At 43.8% G+C, this 18,930-nt stretch overlaps 1 protein-coding gene across 1 annotated transcript in view; it reads left to right on the forward strand.

Annotated features, from left to right (window-relative positions):
• Positions 1-18,930, forward strand: part of SOX5 (SRY-box transcription factor 5) — an 876,032-nt gene that overhangs the window by 72,021 nt on the left and 785,081 nt on the right. The window lies entirely within an intron of this gene.

Consider the following 18,930-nt stretch of genomic DNA (forward strand, 5'->3'; position numbering starts at 1 on the left):
CAGGCAAGGTTGGAGGGGAACCTTTGATCCTAAGTTTCAGATATGCTGCATGGAACCAAGGTTTAACCATGGTTCCATATGACATCTGAACTGGCTCATTGAGTAGTAGAAGACTGTTGACTGTCTTCTCTAGCAGCAAACCTATGCAGAACAATTTGAAGAATATTTAGAATAATTGTGAAAAGTACCATTAGAACATAAGAACAACCCTGCTGGATCAGGCCCAAGGCCTATCTAGTCCAGCATCCTGTTTCACACAGTGGCCCACGAGAGGCCTCTGGGAAGCCCACAGGCAAGAGGTGAGGGCATGCTCTCTCTCTTGCTGTTGCTCCATTATGACTGTGATCTCCAGTGATCACTAAAATCATGGCAGTTTCTTAATGTTTTACCCATGCATCAATTCTTTTTCAACTTCTGTGTGTGCAAGCAGAGAAGAATACTATCTCTAACATATATAATGTTCTATAAACCCATAATCTGCAATTAAGCTTCTAATTTGTTCCTTTGTCGTATTAAGCTGAGACAGTGGTTTATTTTTTAATGACATTAAAAATGACTTTTATCTCCAGGGGTTTTGACCCATGTGACAGAAAGAGACTGCACGTCTTTTTCATCAACAAGGCAAAGGCTGGAGTTTTCACACACACACACACACACACACACACACACACACACACACACACTCTTAAGGAGGAGAATGTTCCCCACCTTCAGATAAGATATACCCACACACACACACTTTCTTGTTTTCTTTTGCTTATCCATATGTGATTTTCTATCTTACTCTTTCTTTCCCACTGTGTGCATGCCATTTTAGGACACATACTGTCTATAAATTATGAAAAAGGTACCAAGAACTAGTGATGTGCAAACAGGTTCGATGTCAAATGTGTGCAGTCTGACCCCGGACCGAAAACCCCCCGGCGGGGTTCGTGAACAATTAAAATAAATAAATAATAATATATTTTTTAACTTACCCCCTTTGAAAGAGTTGTTGGAGGTGGCGGCGGGGGGTCTGCAAGAGTTCCTCCTCCCCCTGCTGGCCTCCCTTTATGCCACCACCAGCTGTTTGGCCCGGGGCACGCAGAGGCCAATTGTGCAGGTGTGGCGGCCTCCAAAATGGCTGCCACATTGGAGGGGAAAGGCCCAAATGGGCCAAAGAGCCAGCCGAACAGACGGTGGCAGCATAAAGGGAGGTAAAGGTAAGTAAAAATATATACCCGACTAAACCGAATGGGGGGGTTGAGGGGGTACCAGACCGAACTGGCCCGGTAATGTTCGGGTCCAATCTGGACCTGAACCGAACTGGACCAGCTGGTTCCGTGCACACCCCTACCAAGAACATGATGAATTTTAACAATGACTGGCTGACATACAGAGCAAGGAAGCACCGGTGGAGCAAAAGCAGAAGACTAACAGCACTTCACAACTAAATTGGACTGGTGCAGTGGCGAAGCAGTAATTTATGATGCCCTCCCCTTCTCCAGAAAGTACTCTGTGCCACCCGGAAATATGTGCCTGGGAGCTGCACAGTTTCCTAGGGAATGGGAGGTCACCAAAAAATGCCCCTTCCCCATTGCAGTGCTGCAATTAGCTGGGAAGTGCTATTAGAATGCTCCCCTCTTTGCACTGCCCTCACTGCTCTCCTCATTGCATGTTACTACCTTTCTCTGTATGTCAGCTACTAATTTTACTGAGAAAAGTGCAGGATATCATTTCCACATCATTTGGTGAGTACTCCCTGACCATTGGCTGAATTGCCAGAGGAGCCAGGAAGCAAACACTAATGTGGCTACGATTTTTTGGATTAGTATAAATATTATTTATTTATTTATTTATTTATTTACACAGTCAGACAGGTGTTATTAACTGGTTTGTTTTATCCAGACATCGAGTCCTTCCCAAGGACCTGGGATGGCTGAATTTTATTGTCAGTGTTGTTGCTGTTGTTATAGATATCGTCGCAGAATATAGGCTGTTCCCAGTAAAGCTGCTTTTTGTAATTGGCTGATGGTGATTTCTGTGGCCCCTATGGTGTTGAGGTGCTCTTCAAGGTCTTTTGGAACTGCACCCAGGGCGCCAATTACCACTGGGATTATTTGGGTCTTTTTCTGCCACAGCCTTTCAATTTCAATATGTAGATCTCTGTATTTTGTGATTTTTTCTATTTCTTTTTCTTCTATTCTGCTATCCCCTGGTATTGCTATGTCGATTATTTTGACTTGTTTTTCTTTCTTCTCGACTACAGTTATATCTGGTATATTGTGTGGCAGATGTTTGTCTGTTTGTAGTCGGAAGTCCCATAATATTTTTACATCTTCATTTTCTTCAACTTTTTCAATTTTATGGTCCCACCAATGTTTGGCTACAGGTAGCTTGTATTTTTTGCAGATGTTCCAGTGTATCATCCCTGCTACTTTGTCATGCCTTTGTTTGTAGTCAGTCTGTGCGATCTTTTGACAACAGCTGATTAGGTGGTCCACAGTTTCATCTGCTTCTTTACGAAGGTGGCACTTGCTGTTTGTGGTGGATTTTTCGACTTTTGCTCTTATTGCATTTGTTCTTAGTGCCTGTTCTTGTGCAGCCAGTATTAAACCCTCTGTTTCTTTCTTCAAGTTGCCATTCTTAAGCCATTGCCAGGTCTTGGTGATGTCTGATTTTCCAGTTATATTGTGCAAATATTGACCATGCAGTGGCTTATTTTTCCATTTTTCTGCTCGGTTCTTGACTTGTTCTTTCTTGTAGGCCTGCTTTCTTTCATTGGTGTTGAATAGTTTCGCATTATTGACCATTTGAAGTGCATCTTCTTCACTGTCCTTGATATATTCTTCAAGGCCTCTTTTCTCTTCCTCTACTGTTTGATGGACTTGCAGCATTCCTCTTCCACCTGAGCTGCGAGGGAGGTATAGCCTATTGACATCACTGCAGGGGTGCAGAGCATGATTGATGGTCATGATTTTCCTGGTCTTATGATCTAGCGTCTCTAGCTCTGCCTGGGTCCAGTCTATTATTCCTGCAGTGTATCTGATAACAGGTATAGCCCAGGTGTTTATGGCTTGTATGGTGTTCCCGCCATTGAGTTTGGACTTGAGGATTTTTCTAACTCTATTATTATTTCTTGTTTACACAGTCAGACAGGTGTTATTGACTGGTTTGTTTTATCCAGACATCGAGTCCTTCCCAAGGACCTGGGGTGCCAGAATTTTATTGTCAATGTTGTTGCTGCTGTTATAGATATCGTCGCAGAATATAGGCTGTTCCCAGTAAAGCTGCTTTTTGTAATTGGCTGATGGTGATTTCTGTGGCCCCTATGGTGTTGAGGTGCTCTTCAAGGTCTTTTGGAACTGCACCCAGGGCGCCAATTACCACTGGGATTATTTGGGTCTTTTTCTGCCATAGCCTTTCAATTTCAATTTGTAGATCTTTGTATTTGGTGATTTTTTCTATTTCTTTTTCTTCTATTCTGCTATCCCCTGGTATTGCTGTGTTGATTATTTTGACTTGTTTTTCTTTCTTCTCGACTACGGTTTTATCTGGTGTATTGTGTGGCAGATGTTTGTCTGTTTGTAGTCGGAAGTCCCATAATATTTCTTCTTCTTCTTCTTCTTCTTCTACTTCTTCTTCTTCTTCTTCTTCTTCTTCTTCTTCTTCTTCTTCTTCTTCTTCTTCTTCTTCTTCTTCTTCTTCTTCTTCTTCCTTGTTTACACAGTAAGGCTGCTGTTATTGACTGGTTTGTTTTATCCAGACATTGAGTCCTTCTCAAGGACCTAGGATGGCTGAATTTTATTATCAATATTGTTGTTATTATTATAGATTTATTTATTTATTCATTCATTCATTCATCCATCCATTCATTTATTCATTCAGTTTCTATACCACCCTTCCAGAAATGGCTCAGGGCATATGTGAGTTCTAAATATGCCCATTTGAAGCAAAGCTGGCAAGTTCCAAGGAAACAGATAGACAGCATGCCAGGTAACAGTTTACTAATGTATGTTAATATGCTAACATACCCATCTCTCAACATAACCCAGAGTATGTTGAGAGATACCAAGCAGGTTTTCAAGAGAGGAAAAACCTGAAGTCCCAGACCACTCAGAGTGTCTGTCAGAGGTTTCTAGGCAGGGCAGAAGCTCAGCTGATGAACACAATCTGGGAGCAGCATCAGTGGGTATAAACCCATTTTGGGAATTTGAAATTTAGAGGAGCCAGGGCTGTAGAAGCAGTGAAGTATTCTATCCTTGCTGCTCAACTGAAAGTGGGGGCTCTTTAACCTGCTCAAAGCCTCCCAGCTACCTTCGAGATCTTTAGAAGAGCATGGAGAGGAGGCTCTCTTAGGAATTTGCTTGGTAGCGTACTTGCCAGAGATCCTTAGATTGCCCTTTCAGGGTGTTGGAGGTGGCAAGGCAGACTGCAGGAAATATAGTGGCAGCTGGAGTCACCTTAAGTGGCGCAGCGGGGAAATGCAAGCCGAAGGTTGCCGGTTCAAATCCCCGCTGGTATGTTTACCAGACTATGGGAAACATTGGCAGCAGCGATATAGGAAGATGCTGAAAGGCATCATCTCATACTGCGCGAGAGGAGGCAACGGTAAACCCCTCCTGTATTCTACCAAAAGACAACCACAGGGCTCTGTGAGCACCAGGAGTCAACATCAACTTGATGGCACACTTTACCTTTACCATGGTGGCGCATTGACCTTCCTCCAGCCACCTCCAGAATTCTGGCTGTTGCACTGCTCCCTATGGGTGCCTAACAGTAAAGGTGGGCATTCCTCTTTCCCTCTGATCACCATACAGCAGTCGGCAGCAGTTTCACCATTGATTGCCACTGAGCTGCAGACACTTTCCTGATGATGACAACACCTGCCCGTCTTCACAGACACAGTGGATAGATAGTCAGGCGCTACACGACCTCCTCATGTGTGCACAGGCACACAAGTCTTTGCAATATAATATGCGTGCCCTCTCTCTACATCTTGATTGCGCAACTTTGACCCTCCACCTGTTGTTGGACTACAACGCCCATAATCTCCAGCCACGGTGGGCAATAATCAGGGATGATCGGAGTTGTAGGCCAACAACAGCTGGAAGGCTGAAGCTGAGCAGCCCTGCTCTACACCGCCCACTCAGTTGCTGTAAGAAGGGGCATTTTCGTAGTAACAATATAAAATACAGTGGGCATGAAGGGGTTCCAGTGCTCAGTCAGAGCCTCATCTGAGCAGGGGCCATCCCATTTTCAATCCTTCTCTAACAATTGCAGCAATCTCCTAGGATCTTGGGTCTTATCAATCAGCAACAAAACGTTTGCATGGATTTTTTGTGAGTGCAAGGGAAACTCTGTTTCTGTACAATGTTTACTTGCTGCACCGTGTTGAATTTCTTAAGCAAGGTTTTGCATCAGTGACTCTTTTTCCTGTTTTGCACTGGGTTCTCGCCTAGAAATCTGTAGGGGAGCTGTATCAATGCTTGTTGCATCGAAAGAAGAGGATTACCACTGCTGAATGGCCTGTGCTAAGATGCTTCTGTGAGGATCAGAAGCAGCTGGTGCCTAGCGGATGATAGTTTTATCCACAGCTGCTTTAAATCTCACCCAAAGGTTTACCATATGGCTGGGACAATGCTACACTACAGCATACTTTGCATAATGGTTAATCCAACCCTTTTTTTATTTCTATTTTTGCAAGCGGTAATATATTACTCCTTAATTTTGACAGGAAAACATAAACTAAGCTATCGTTTATTTCCCTTTCTTCTTCTAGATCACTTCTGTCCCACCTCCTTCTATATTATTATCATAGTAATAAATAGTTGTATATTATAGTAGACTGAGGTTGAATTGAGACAAGATGGAGGTGCTATTGGCCAGTAAGAGAGCCAGTCAAGCCGAGGGGCTTTTGACCAGTGTTCCCTGTAATGGGGATTCTCAGACGTTGACTACAACTCCCATAATCCCCAGCCAAAGGCCATTTCAGCTGGGGATGTTGGGAGTCGTAGCCAATAACATCTGACTGGTTTTGACCAACCTTTGCACTCCCCTTGAAAGAGCAGCTGTGCCGTGGTCACTGCTGTAACTGGCTGTGCGTTCAGGTGGAGGTGGCGGCCAGGCGTACCTTTGCACAGCTTTGTCTGGTGTGCCAGGTGCCCCTCTTTCTTGAGAAGCTAGATCTGGCCATGATTAGCCATATCTGCACTCGGAACTGTTTAAGGTCTGTGGCACTTTGGCATCTCTTCTTTGGTAGAGGCCCTGGAAGAGCCCAAAACAGGGCACAAGGCGGAACATCAGCAAACAGCCACTGGAGAGAGACCGTGCTGGGCCACACAGGAACAGTTGCTTTCCTCCTGCTCAATATAAGGGAATCACCACTTTTAAAGGTGTCTTTTTGCCCTGTTAGCAGAGCATGTATTCTTGCACCAGATCTGCACATGATGGCAGGTGAACACCACTGATTCATCACTGGTTGGATTATACCATATCTGTATTTTTCCCATGAACAGCCACCTAATGGCGCAGCGGGGAAATGACTTGACTAGCAAACCAGAGATTGCCAGTTAGAATCCCTGCTGGTATGTTTCCCAGACTATGGGTATCAGTGATATAGGAAGATGCTGAAAGGCATCATCTCATACTGTGCAGGAAGAGGCAATGGTAAATCCCTCCTGTATTCTACCAAAGACAACAACAGGGCTCTGTGGTCACCAGGAATCGACATCGATTCGATGGCACACTTTAGCTTTTACTTTTTCCATTACCACAGTCCACACAGCCTAAAATAGGTTCTACTACTCATGCCAATGGCTGTATAGAAAGGAGGTATGCATATATCGAGAAGCAAATGAAATGTTATCTCTCTCTTACCCGCACACACACATACTTTTTAAAAAACTTGGAATAACTTTCTCTTTAACTTGAATTTTATAGCCCTATTGGTGATAATCTTACTTTCCATTCAAATGACTGGAGAGCTAATTTTAATATATAAGTTACACTGTTATTTCCTTTGAAGTTAAGGTCAGACTCTTCCTGTCCTTTTTCCCTCTGGCAAATCTTTGCCTGCTTAGAGGATGATCCTTCATATTTTTAATAACTTCTGCTGCTTTTTTTTTTTTAAGTGTCTAGCTGGTCAACTCTAGAGATCAGCTTACTCTTTGGGCATGGGAAAAAATCCTCCACTATTTCTGATTCTACTCCTCTCCCTCACCCCACACACGCCACATGGGTATCCTCATTGTTAGAACATTTTAAATATATATATTTGAAATCCAGATGATGAAGTCAAAGAGCTCTACATTCTACTTATTCTAGCTTTGTTACGTTAGTTTTGAGCAATATTTGGGGCAGAAATGCAAAATGATAGGGAGGAAACATAGACCCTCTAGGAGTAGCCTGCAAGGGTTCGATTCCAGGTTTTTGGGAGGAATGACAAAGATATTTCAGTCTAGTATAGCATCCCTCACACAGTGACAGTTGGTGCTGTTTCTCTTGTGCTTCTAGTAGATTACGAACCTCTTTGGGACAGGGGACCATCTTCACATTCTTTTTCTCATACCTTTTGCTGTGTAAACCACTTAGCAGTATATAAGTATTCTTAATCATAATCATATTTCAGTGGCAGGAGGGGAGGATTCATAGCAAGGTTCAAAGCCTGTTCTTGGATATATTCTGGTCTAAAATGCAAACCCACCATGACTTTTCAGAGCATCTCTTGCCATTCCTTATTATACCTCATAATAACTAAATACGTAAGTAAAACCCAAAGGCATAAAACCTTTACTAGGACCCAGATAACACATCACAAAGTAGTGAGCAAACTTAAAATTCATCAGAACAATTCTTCAAGCTTGAAGTTAAAAAACAAACAAACCAAAATTAGGAAAAATAGGAAACAACATGTGCAATGTCCATAGAGAGGATCAACCCTACCAAGTCCCTGCTTTTCTTGTTATGTCTAGTTCACCTTTCCTCATGTCAGGATAACAGCTAGGTATGTGTTTCTCTACCAGCACCAGTGTTAATAGATCTGTTCCAGAGTGCTTGGCTGGAGACTCCGACTATGCTTTTGAGTTATCGTGGGGAATCAGCTTGGCTATGGGGGAGCAGTCTATTCATAAATTTATCTGAGCAAAGTTTCAGTCCAGAAACAACGATGAAGTATAAGCGCAATACAACAGATTTATTTAGTGATGAAGATGGGGTACAGGAAAGCAAAAATTGGTTAGCAAAAATTGGCAACAAGATCTTAATTAACAGTCTCTGCAAGAATCTCACTTAGAGGAATTTTAGCTTAAGGTCCAAACTGCAGATAAACCAGCTTAAGGCTTGCAATAGAAAGGGCTAAAAATGCAGAAATAAGGAAGAAAGGAAAGGAGACAAGGAGATTTAGAGGGACAGAAGGTGGTTATTGCCTATCATCCATAGGTGCATTTGGAGATGGGCACATGGACAGATCTCCTCACAGGGGGAAGGCAGCAGAAAAGCAGGGGAAAGAAAGAGCAAGTGGTGCAGAGTTACCACTTGCAAGCTTAAGAACCGGTATGGTGTACATCTAGGTAGACTTCCATACAGATCTTGATTCCGTTTCGAATTCTGAGGCCATGTGGCAGGGCCAGGAGTACTTGTACTCCGAAACATGACCAGGGGCAATGCATGCTCACGCTCCCTCCCTGGAGGGGTTGAAACTCATGCTGAACAATGAAGTTCATAGTTGCATGAACTGGTTGACTTGGGTGTGAACTCACCAAGCGAAAAGCTGGAATGGCTTAGGAGAAGGGTACATGGAGTTCTGAATCAGTGACCTTTTAATGCTTATCTGGAAAATGAGATGTCTTTCCAGGTGCAAAGATAATTTTAATGAGTTCTCTCCTTCTAGTCTTTGCCAGCTCATTAGCTGTTGATGGTGGGGTGGGGAGTTACTATGTTTATCTGAGTTATTGTGGAGAAGATTAGTGGAGCAATATCTCTTGTAAAAAGGGATTTCTTTACTCTCCTCTGAGTGGATGCTTTTGACCTGGGGTCTACTTTGCTACTTCCTTCTCTTTGACAGAGGAACAAAGAAATGTCCTTTTTAATGGAGACGACTCCCTCTCAGTCTATGTTGTTATGACCTCGGGGTAGTGGTGCCCCATGTCTTGGTTATGTTAAACAACCATTTGCAAGGCTTGCCACATATGGGCAAGTGCAGAGTTCGTAATCCCACAAACTCAAGTATCCAGAAGGAAATATGTGGAATAGTGGGGTGTTGTCTGCTACCCCAAAATAAAGCTTTTTGGCTACACCAGCAAGAAGTTATGTGGAATAGGAGGGGACGGGTTCATGGCTCAGTGGTAGAGCATCGGCTTTGCATACAGAAGGTCACAGGTTCAATCCCTGGCAACTCCAGGTAGGGCTGGGAGAGTCTGCTGAGACTGCAACCTTGGAAAGTCACTGCCAGTCGATGTAAATAATACTCAGCTAGACTGGATGGACTAATGGTCTGACCTGGTATAAGGCAGATTCCTATGTTCCTAGGAGGTAGGAAAATAGCTCCTCAGAACGACATCAGGACTTTATTTTATTTTATTTTATTTACATTTTATATCCCGCTCTTCCGCCAAGGAGCCCAGAGCAGTGAACTACATACTTAAGTTTCTCCTCACAACAACCCTGTGATGTAGGTTAGGCTGAGAGAGAAGTGACTGGCCCAGAGTCACCCAGCAAGTCTCATGGCTGAATGGGGATTTGAACTCAAGTCTCCCTGGTCCTAGTCTAGCACTCTAACCACTACACCATGCTGGCTCTCTTCTACATGGGATAAGTTGAATGACACATTATGCAGGGTGGAGCAACCTGACATGAGACTGCCATTTTTGGTAGCAGCCTTGTGCCTTTAACAGGTAATTCTGTCCATAGTAAGTGTTGAAAGGTATGTCAGAGCATACTGAAATTTCATTCTGGGCCATCAAAGAGTTTGTATATATGAGAGAAATCCTGTGCAATGTTATGTGCACGTTGCAACGTAATGTTCATGCAGCTGTGCAAGTGCATTTTTGTGCAAGAACAAAAATTGTGCTAAAGTAACTACTGGGACTGGCTGCTATGGGAAAGTATGGCCATTATGCCCAGTGGCTGTACTGTGATGCAACTCCATTAAAACAATTTTTGTGCTTGCACAAGAGCAGACATGCACAACTGTGTGAACGTTACATTGCAACATGCACGTAATGTTGCACAGCATGTCAGCCAGAGTGTTTTTGCATTGAACAAGAGTTGACAGTCTAATTCCCCAAGTCATAAGGCTTAACGCCAACTGAAGAAATTTCAGTATTTTTTTAAAAAAAAGAAAACATCTATTGTGAACACAATTATAAGCTTTCTTGCTTAAATCTGACCCATCAGAAAGACATGCTGCCACCAGTATCATTAGCAAGTAAAGTGTTGATAACACCAGTCAAATGCACAGCAGACTCCTGGCTCTTAAGTGTCTGGACTAGCTCCCAATATTAGGAATAGGAGTCAAACTGCCGTCACTTCTCCTGTTCTAACGTACGCCCCGCCATTAGCAGTCTGAAGGCAATTTTAATAAAATACATAGCCCTGCCGAGTTGGCCTCAAAAGATAAATAAGCAATGCAGAAAAGAAGCTTTTGTTTAAAAGTAATTATTTAAACTATGTATTACAGGTAATTTCCCTCCACCAGTAAAGCAAATGCTATCAGAATTTCAATAATGGTTTTGTGTTGCTTCTCTAGATAACATGATATTGTCATTTCGAGGAGCTTAAAATGGCTGTTTTATTTTCATTTATGTCAAATGTAAGGCTAAATAGGACCTGAATACACATTTAAACATCGTTTGGCTGTTAAATTCTTGTGAGCACTGTTCTGTTTCCCAGTCTTTTTATTGTAATGTAATGATGGTAGTTTCATAAACCTTAAGAGCTGATTTATGGGTCCACTGGAAAACTGTTGGCCAAAGAACATCTTTTTATTTTTATTTTATTTTTCATGCAGTACAAGTATAGCAACTTTCAGGCTGAATTTTTAAAAAATGATTTAAAGAATTTTATATTGTAGTCAAATCCACTTGCGGGGTGGGGGAGATCTTTAATGAGGGAATTTATATGCTCGATGGTCAAACAGACAATGAGATCATTCACACAACCAAAAACTGGGTAGAGCAAGTATTCTACTCAGGTTTGGGAGCTGTGTGTGTTCCAAGGTTTCGGTTGTGTGGGAGCAAACAACTACGTAGGAGAAGGGAGAAGTGATTGTGTGGAATCCAGGTAGGAGGAAAAGCTGGGTAGGACAGCACTGTCCCACCCAGTTTTCATATGCAGCATTTGACCGAGGTAGAAGGACAAGCTGTCCTACCCAGCATTTCCTCCTACCTTGATTCCACACAGTCACTTCTCCCCGCTGCTACATTGTTGTTTCTCCCACACAATAAAAAATACCCAGTTTTTGGTTTTGTGAATGACTTCAGTAGATTCTCTCTCTCTCTCTCTCTCTCTCCATTTAAAATATCAGCTGATCTCCAGGTTAAAACGCTATGCTTACACAACCAAGTTGCACGCCCACAAGAAGGTTGTGCATAGCTGCACAAAGCTGCAGGGATGTTCAAAGCTATGCTCTTGCGCAAATGTTCCCTGCAATATAAACAGACTGTGGCCACACCTGGAGTACTGCATACAATTCTAGTCACCACATCTAAAAAAGGACATTGTAGAACTGGAAAAGGTGCAGAAGAGGGCAACCAAGATGATCAGGGGCCTAGAGCACCTTTCTTATGAGGCAAGGCTACAACACCTGGGGCTATTTAGTTTAGAAAAAAGACAACTGTGAGGAGACATGGTAGAGGTCTATAAAATCATGCATGGTGTGGAGAAAGTGGAGAGAGAGAAATTCTTCTCCCTCTCACATAACACTAGAACCAGGGGTCACCCCATGAAATTGATTGCCAGGAAACTTAGGACCAGCAAACAGAGGTACTTTTCCACAACACATAATCAACTTGAGGAATTCTCTGCCACAAGATGTGGTGACAGCTAACAACCTGGATGGCTTTAAGAAGGGTTTGGATAACTTCATGGAGGAGAGGTCTATCATCGGCTACTAGTCTGAGGGATATAGGCCACCTCCAGCCTCAAAGGCAGGATGTCTCTGAGTACCAGTTGCAGGGGAGTAACAGCAGGAGGGAGGGCATGCCCTCAACTCCTGTCTGTAGGCTCCCAGTGGCATCTGGAGGGCCACTGTGTGAAACAGGATGCTGGACTAGATGGGCCTTGGGCCTGATCCAGCAGGGCTGTTCTTATGTTCTTAAGAACTTTCTGATGTAGTTCCTGATGTAGTGGTGTGGGCCAGCACAACAGCACAACATGTTTGTGTATGTGTAGTGTTATTCTGGATGCTGGATATTGGACCCATTCAGACGACCGTTTGGGAGCGTAGGTGGGTGGGGAGGAAGGCTGCATAACCTTACCTCCCCTGTAGATGATTACCAAGGCATTGCTAGGCACGCAAATTGCACACCCAGATGGTCTGCTGCTGCCCCAGGCATCATGGAGTTATGAGGGTCGAATGCATCGTCCCAGAAATCCCACAATGCACTATATGAGTGTGCATTGCATTGTGGAGATCCCTCTAGTGATGGCCCTGTGCCAGCACCAGCTGGAAGCAGTTGACACTTCCACATGAGCAGTTAGCCTGAGTTAAGAGCACACATGTGCCTTAACCTAAAAACCAGCCTCCTGGCTCAGGGATCCCTCCAGCATGCTCTGCACGCTCACACAGAGCATGCTGGAACTTGTGGGGGCCATGCGGCCCCTGAACCCGCAAGTCCCCGCCGGCTCCGTAACAGAGCCAGCAGTGTGGCTGATCCGGCTGCCCAGGGCAGACTGCAGGTTTGTCTGCGGGGAGAACGGGCTAAGCCTGCTATCCCCACTTAACCCCATCTGGCGGTTCCCACGATCAGTTCCACACACGCCTCAGTGTGTGATAGCATGGGCACACTTTTGCACATCGACAGATCTGCAAATGAGGCTAGGAAGTGAATATCCTGTGGGAATACCCACCATTCCCTCCTGTAGCCCGTTAGGCCGGCTGCTCACACCAGGCTGACACTTGAAATGGCCTCTGCACATGCATAGGGAGGCCATTTAAAGGGATAGCCTGGTGTTCGTTTAGTCAGAACACCAGTGTTTATTTTGCAAAAACACCACTGTTCTAGCAAAAAAGGGCTATCCCCTTAAATGGCCTCCTCACACACGTGGCCAGATTCTTGAACCTGGCTTCCCCAAACTTAGAATCACATAACTAAATCCTATTATTCTTACTGTAACTAATGCCAAGTTTGTAGCAGGGGGAAAACTTATGACCGTTCCTTCAATATACAGGCTGCGTTCTCTCTCTCTCACACGCGCGCGCGCACACACACACACATGCCCCTCTCTCCCTCTGATGATGGTGGGCATTTTGTTATTTAACAATGATACGCAAAACAGCTCAATGGTTGTTTGTGTACTGATGGAGGAAAACTTTGCCTGGAGTCCTCCACATGTAACTTATTTTACATAATTTTTATTGTTCTTGTAACAAGGCCAATGAATACAAATTTGACGTGTCCTTTTTACGGTGAGGATGCTGAAGACTCAATTACATCTCACATATATATCTCGCTTAGAAACCTCTTTGCAACTAATAACCTCGCTGCCCCTGTGGGAGATATTGCCAATACGCATTGTATTAACTTTAATTCGATCCTGAAGCATACATTAGGGTTTACACTGTTCCTTAAATTTAATTTGTATTAGAATGATTCATGGCTGCAACAATGCAGTGGAAGAATACAAATAGCAAGTTTAGTACAGTTTATCACCAGGCATTACTTGGAGAATAAATAAAGGCTAGCTTTTCTGACAAATGCCCTTGGCGTAATCGAGGACAAGAAGAAGTGTGACCCGGAACAGACAATGTGAAAAAGGTTGCGTTTATCATCCATCGCAAAGGTCATGTTTTCTATCTCAGCTACAGTCCACATTAGCTTCCAGCACGTGTTCTGATGGTGGATAAGCTCCTGGCATTTGGGGTGGGGGCGGTTCTTATTTGCAACTCTGAATATGTTCAGCCACATGAGGCCATCAATCAGCCATTGTTTCTGTAAGTGGCCAATTTCCACTCGACCCCCTCTCCCCTCCCCCATCCCAATCAAGGGCAGCTGAAAGGTCATGATTAAAACAGTGATTTGCCTTCAGTTTAACGTAACAGTTAGTCACTGTTTTATGCCAAGATGTCAAAACTCTATATTTTTGTATGTAAAAAAGCGAGGAAAATTATAAGTTCTTGAAAAATGTTGGCAATTTTCCCAATGGCAGTGTTGAAATTTATTTTAATTATTGTACTTGTCTCAGTTCTTAGCAGGGGGGAAAGGGAGGGGGGAATAATTTGGTACAGTATTATGTAGCTAAGGATTAAACAATTAATGGTGAGACCCTGTATCCTATTAATATATTTGGACTAATTATTTCAACCATTTGCTTTGTAAGTCAGTGACTGGAGATTGTAACCACTTATTTTATAAGAATGACAAAAGCCATGGCTTCAGTGACATAGATGGGATCCCAAAGGTTAGAAATGGAGAGTTGGGAGGGAACCAAAGGGCTACTGGAAAGAAGCTACTGCAATCGCAATGGTTGTGAGGGCCCCCCCAGTAGAGATGTCAAATCGATTCGAGTTCAAATTCATTCGAGCTCCAATCAGACCATTTCAAGTAATTCAAACTCAAAACAAAACACCCTTAAAATAAAAAGCCTGATTCAATTTCAAATCGAAATGACCCTGATTCACGCTCAAATAAATTTGAGTGATTTGAGCACCATTCTGGTGGGCTTTCCCCCATTGCTGATCGGTTTTCTGACTGGTTTCTGATTGGCTTCAGATCTCCTAGCTTCTTGGTTGGCTTGTTATCATTCAAATCAAGTGTTCTGATAGTCAACTGTGCCACCATTGGCTGAGGGGTGTGGGGGAGAGGGGAAAAAGGAGAGAATTTGAAAATGTTTTCAAAGAGCCTGGGGTAGGAGGGCAGGGAGAGCCTTTAGTGTGCCTTTGAAGAGGGTACATCATGAGAGGAGGAATTAAAGAATCAAGGAAGGTTTGGTTTTGTAGGGTTTTTCCCCTCCCAGCACTAATATGCTGTGCTATTGTACCTATATATTAACTATCTGGTTTTGCTGGATCTGAGACTGACAAAGGCAGAACTTGGGTGCCCGTCTGCCTTCCTTGAGTTGTGATTTGGTCTGTTTGTGAGATGGTGTTGTGGTGAGAAATGGACAGTGTGGTGCTCAGCTGTGTCTGTGATATTTTCTTGGTGATTGCTGTAAGATGAGCCCCATATCTGGTTTTGAGACTAACTTGTGCTTCAATCACTGCTCTGGTCTGCTTTGCATTCTGCATTGCAAGGTGTACATTGCAGAGCTGAAGACGTTATTCTAGTTGAGTTTATGGCTATGCTTGCAGGCATGTTCAGTTTAGGCACCCCAACCTAGTAACCTGGCTCAGTTCAAGTTTGAGCTGGTTAAGGAGTTCTGAGTTTAAAAAATATTTAAGGCTTACACGGCCTCCAGGGGGTGCTGCTGCCGCTGCAAGGAATCTCAGAAGGTTCCCCCTTCCCCTGCTGGCCTTCCTCCAGTATTCTTCGGGCTGTTAAAGCCCATTTGGGGGACTTTTCAGCCCTCTCCTGGCTCACAGCAGCCATTTTGAAGGCTGCTGCACGTGCGTAGTGGCTATCTGCATACGTGGGTCTGGACACACAAATGGCCACTACACATGCATGACAGCCTTCAAAATGGCCACCATGAGCTGGAAGAGGGCCGGAAAGGCCACAAAACAGACCTTAATGGCTCAAAGAGGCCATTGGGGGAGGGGGAACCTTCTGAGATGTTCCAGTGGTCGCAGCAGAACCCCCTGGAAGCTGGGTAAGCCTTAATTTTCTTTTTTACTTAGAACCCCCGAGTCAGCTGATTTAAGTGATTTGGTCATAAGAAACAATGGTTTAAGCTTCATGGCTGGGTGGCAGTTTGAACCCTGTTCTAACACACAAACCACTTACTCACGACATGCGTGCCCACCTCTTGGATGGTTTTGCCTCTGATCTACTGAGCTGAAGAGAAGAAGGCAGCAGTGCAATGTGGATGAACAGGAAGAAATACAGCCAAGGCTCTGTGCTATAACGCTACCTTAAGGACCATCTTTGTCGATACAAACCTGCCCATTCTGAGATTGTCTTTGTCCATCTTTATTGGGTAATTGGTTGGTGGATACCAGAGACAAGGCTTTCTTGGTGGTGGCACCATAGCTGCGGACAACAGAATGTCCAAGGCTTGCTCTTTAGCCATTGAGTCTGGGAATTATGGGAGTTGTAGTGTCCCCTTAAGTGGTGCAGCGGGGAAATGCTTGACTAACAAGCAGAAGGTTGCCAGTTCAAATCCCCACTGGTACTGTATTGGGCAGCAGCAATATAGGAAGATGCTGAAAGGCATCATCTCATACTGCACGGAAGGAGGCAATGGTAAACCCCTCCTGTATTCTACCAAAGAAAACCACGGGGCTCTATGGGCTCCAGGAGTCGAAATTGACTTGACGGCACACTTTACCTTACCTTTAGTCCAGCGTTTGGAGATCCAAGGCTGGGAACCTCCCTAGGCCTAAAGTATCCTAGGGAGTTGCTTTCCAACCTGGATTTTAGTACTTTTGGAGAAGGAGATTTCACAGCATGGGCATCACATACCAGGTGCATGCTCTGAAGTGTATTCAGCTGTCATCATCAACATGGCACCATCTGGGTAGAAGTGTTCCTTTCCCTCCATCTTCTGATGCAGACAGGAAGGTATATCTCCATCTCCTATCTGTGCCCTCTGTACATGGTCATTGCCCGCACATTACTGATCATAACACCTTGCTCCGTATGGACACCTCTTCATTGGAACCCAGATGTTTCTGGTTTTACCTCTGATTTTTGTTTGGAAAAAAGATACAAAAGCATTTAGATGCAAATCAAACAAATAATAGATGTTGAACATAAGAACAGCCCTGCTGGATCAGGCCCAAGGCCCATCTAGTCCAGCATCCTGCTTCATACAGTGGCCCACCAGATGCCTCTGAGAAGCCCACAGGCAAGAGCTGTTAGATCATCTGTTTGTGTGTATATACTGTATCCAAAGTGAAAGAGCAATTCAGTTAATGATATTTTATAGATGTATGAAAACTGAGAGTGTGCAAGCTACCTTGATTTGCAAGTGCTAAACTGATTAAGCTCTTAATGTAAATCTGCAGCAGGGTTTCTCCTAGACCAGGGTTGTACAACTTCAGCTCTCCAACTTTTGGACCCCTATCACTTTTGACTATTTGCCGCTATGGCTGTGGATGATGGGAGCTGTAGTCCCACAACAGCTGGAGGGCTTAAGTTGTGCAACCCTGTCCTAGACCAAGGGTGGACGGAGTCTGGAGCAGGGGCATAGCTAGGGGAGATGGGGCCCGTGTTCCCCCCTCTCTCTGGCAGCCCCTCAGAGATAATGAAGAAAATAGGGAGGGGTGGATCTGGCGGGCCCTCAGGAGTTGGAGTCCCGGGTTTTTTGAACCCATCCGCTCAATTATAGCTGTACCTCTGGTCTGGTCTGGAGACGGGGATGTGTTTAGGAGGATTAATTCATTGTGCCTGAATACAACACATTTTGCAAACTAACATCTAGGTTTTTTTTAAGGTTCTTGATGAACTGGGACCTCTCTTTCTGTTCAGTCCTGGGGAAGTGTATTGCTCTTAGATTGTTTCCCCCAGGAAACACAGCATTGCAGATCTAGATCTAATAGAACTTTTTATATTCCAAAGGTCTCCTTTCTTTCATCTGACTTTTGCCTCTTTATGACTAGATAATCCGTTTCATAAACACCTTGCTACTTGTTTACAGAATGAGGCTCTTTTTTTGTAGAGGGATACCTTTTCTGATAAATTGGAACCGGGGTGGGGGGTGGGGGGAGGAACAAACGAATGTCCTTTTTGAGACCATTCAGAGCTTCTTCAGTGTAGATGCCAAATGTAAATTCTCTCCAAATCAGGTTTTTGTGTGTGTATGTTTGTAGCATCACCGTTTAAGTAACTCATGCAGAGAAGAGAAAACCATTCAACCACTAGGCCTGTGAGTGAATCGGAGTTCTTCGATCTTTGCTATAATTCTCTGAAAGCAAGCTAATAAAAGTTCCTATTGACTTGCACTTGTGTGTGCTTTAAGCATTTATTTATAGTCTACCATCAGCAGATTAAAAATCAATTAAGATCCTCAGAAACAGCCCAACTTACATATTTCTTCCTCTTTTTTTTCCTGGTAAAGATTTTTCCCTCCTAAAAGATTTTACATTAAATCTTGCTGCTAAGCATTATTGAGGATAATGAGCCAAATGCACTCAAACTCTATGTGTCTTTAATGCCACAAAAGCCCATTAACGTATTGAATAGGAATGCTTTCTTCAATGGAGTCCTAATGTTATCAACAGGCCCACTGAGTGAGGTTGCTCATGGGAGGAGAAGTGCTTACTGTCAATGTGTGCATCTCTCTAAAGAGCTGCTTTACGCTGGACCCTTCATTCTCAGTGATTCCATATATAAGATCGCCAGCTGTTTAGTGTTTTACCTGCACATTCTATTTAGAATTTTTGCCTCAAAACTGATATCAGGTAATTTTTTAAAGATGGTTTTAGAAGGGAATTAGACACATCTATGAAGAATAGGTTTATCACTGGCTGTTAGCCTGGATAGCTAAATGGAGCCTCCATATATAGAGGCAGTATACCTCTAAATACTAGTTGCTGTGGGGCACCATCAGGGAGGGGCTATTGCCTCTATGACCTGCTTGTAGGCTTCCCAAAAGGCATCTGTTGGACAATAGATGGGGGGCAGGATGCTGGAC

Source organism: Hemicordylus capensis, chromosome 5 (genome assembly GCF_027244095.1).
Source record: "Hemicordylus capensis ecotype Gifberg chromosome 5, rHemCap1.1.pri, whole genome shotgun sequence".
NCBI lineage: Eukaryota > Metazoa > Chordata > Lepidosauria > Squamata > Cordylidae > Hemicordylus > Hemicordylus capensis.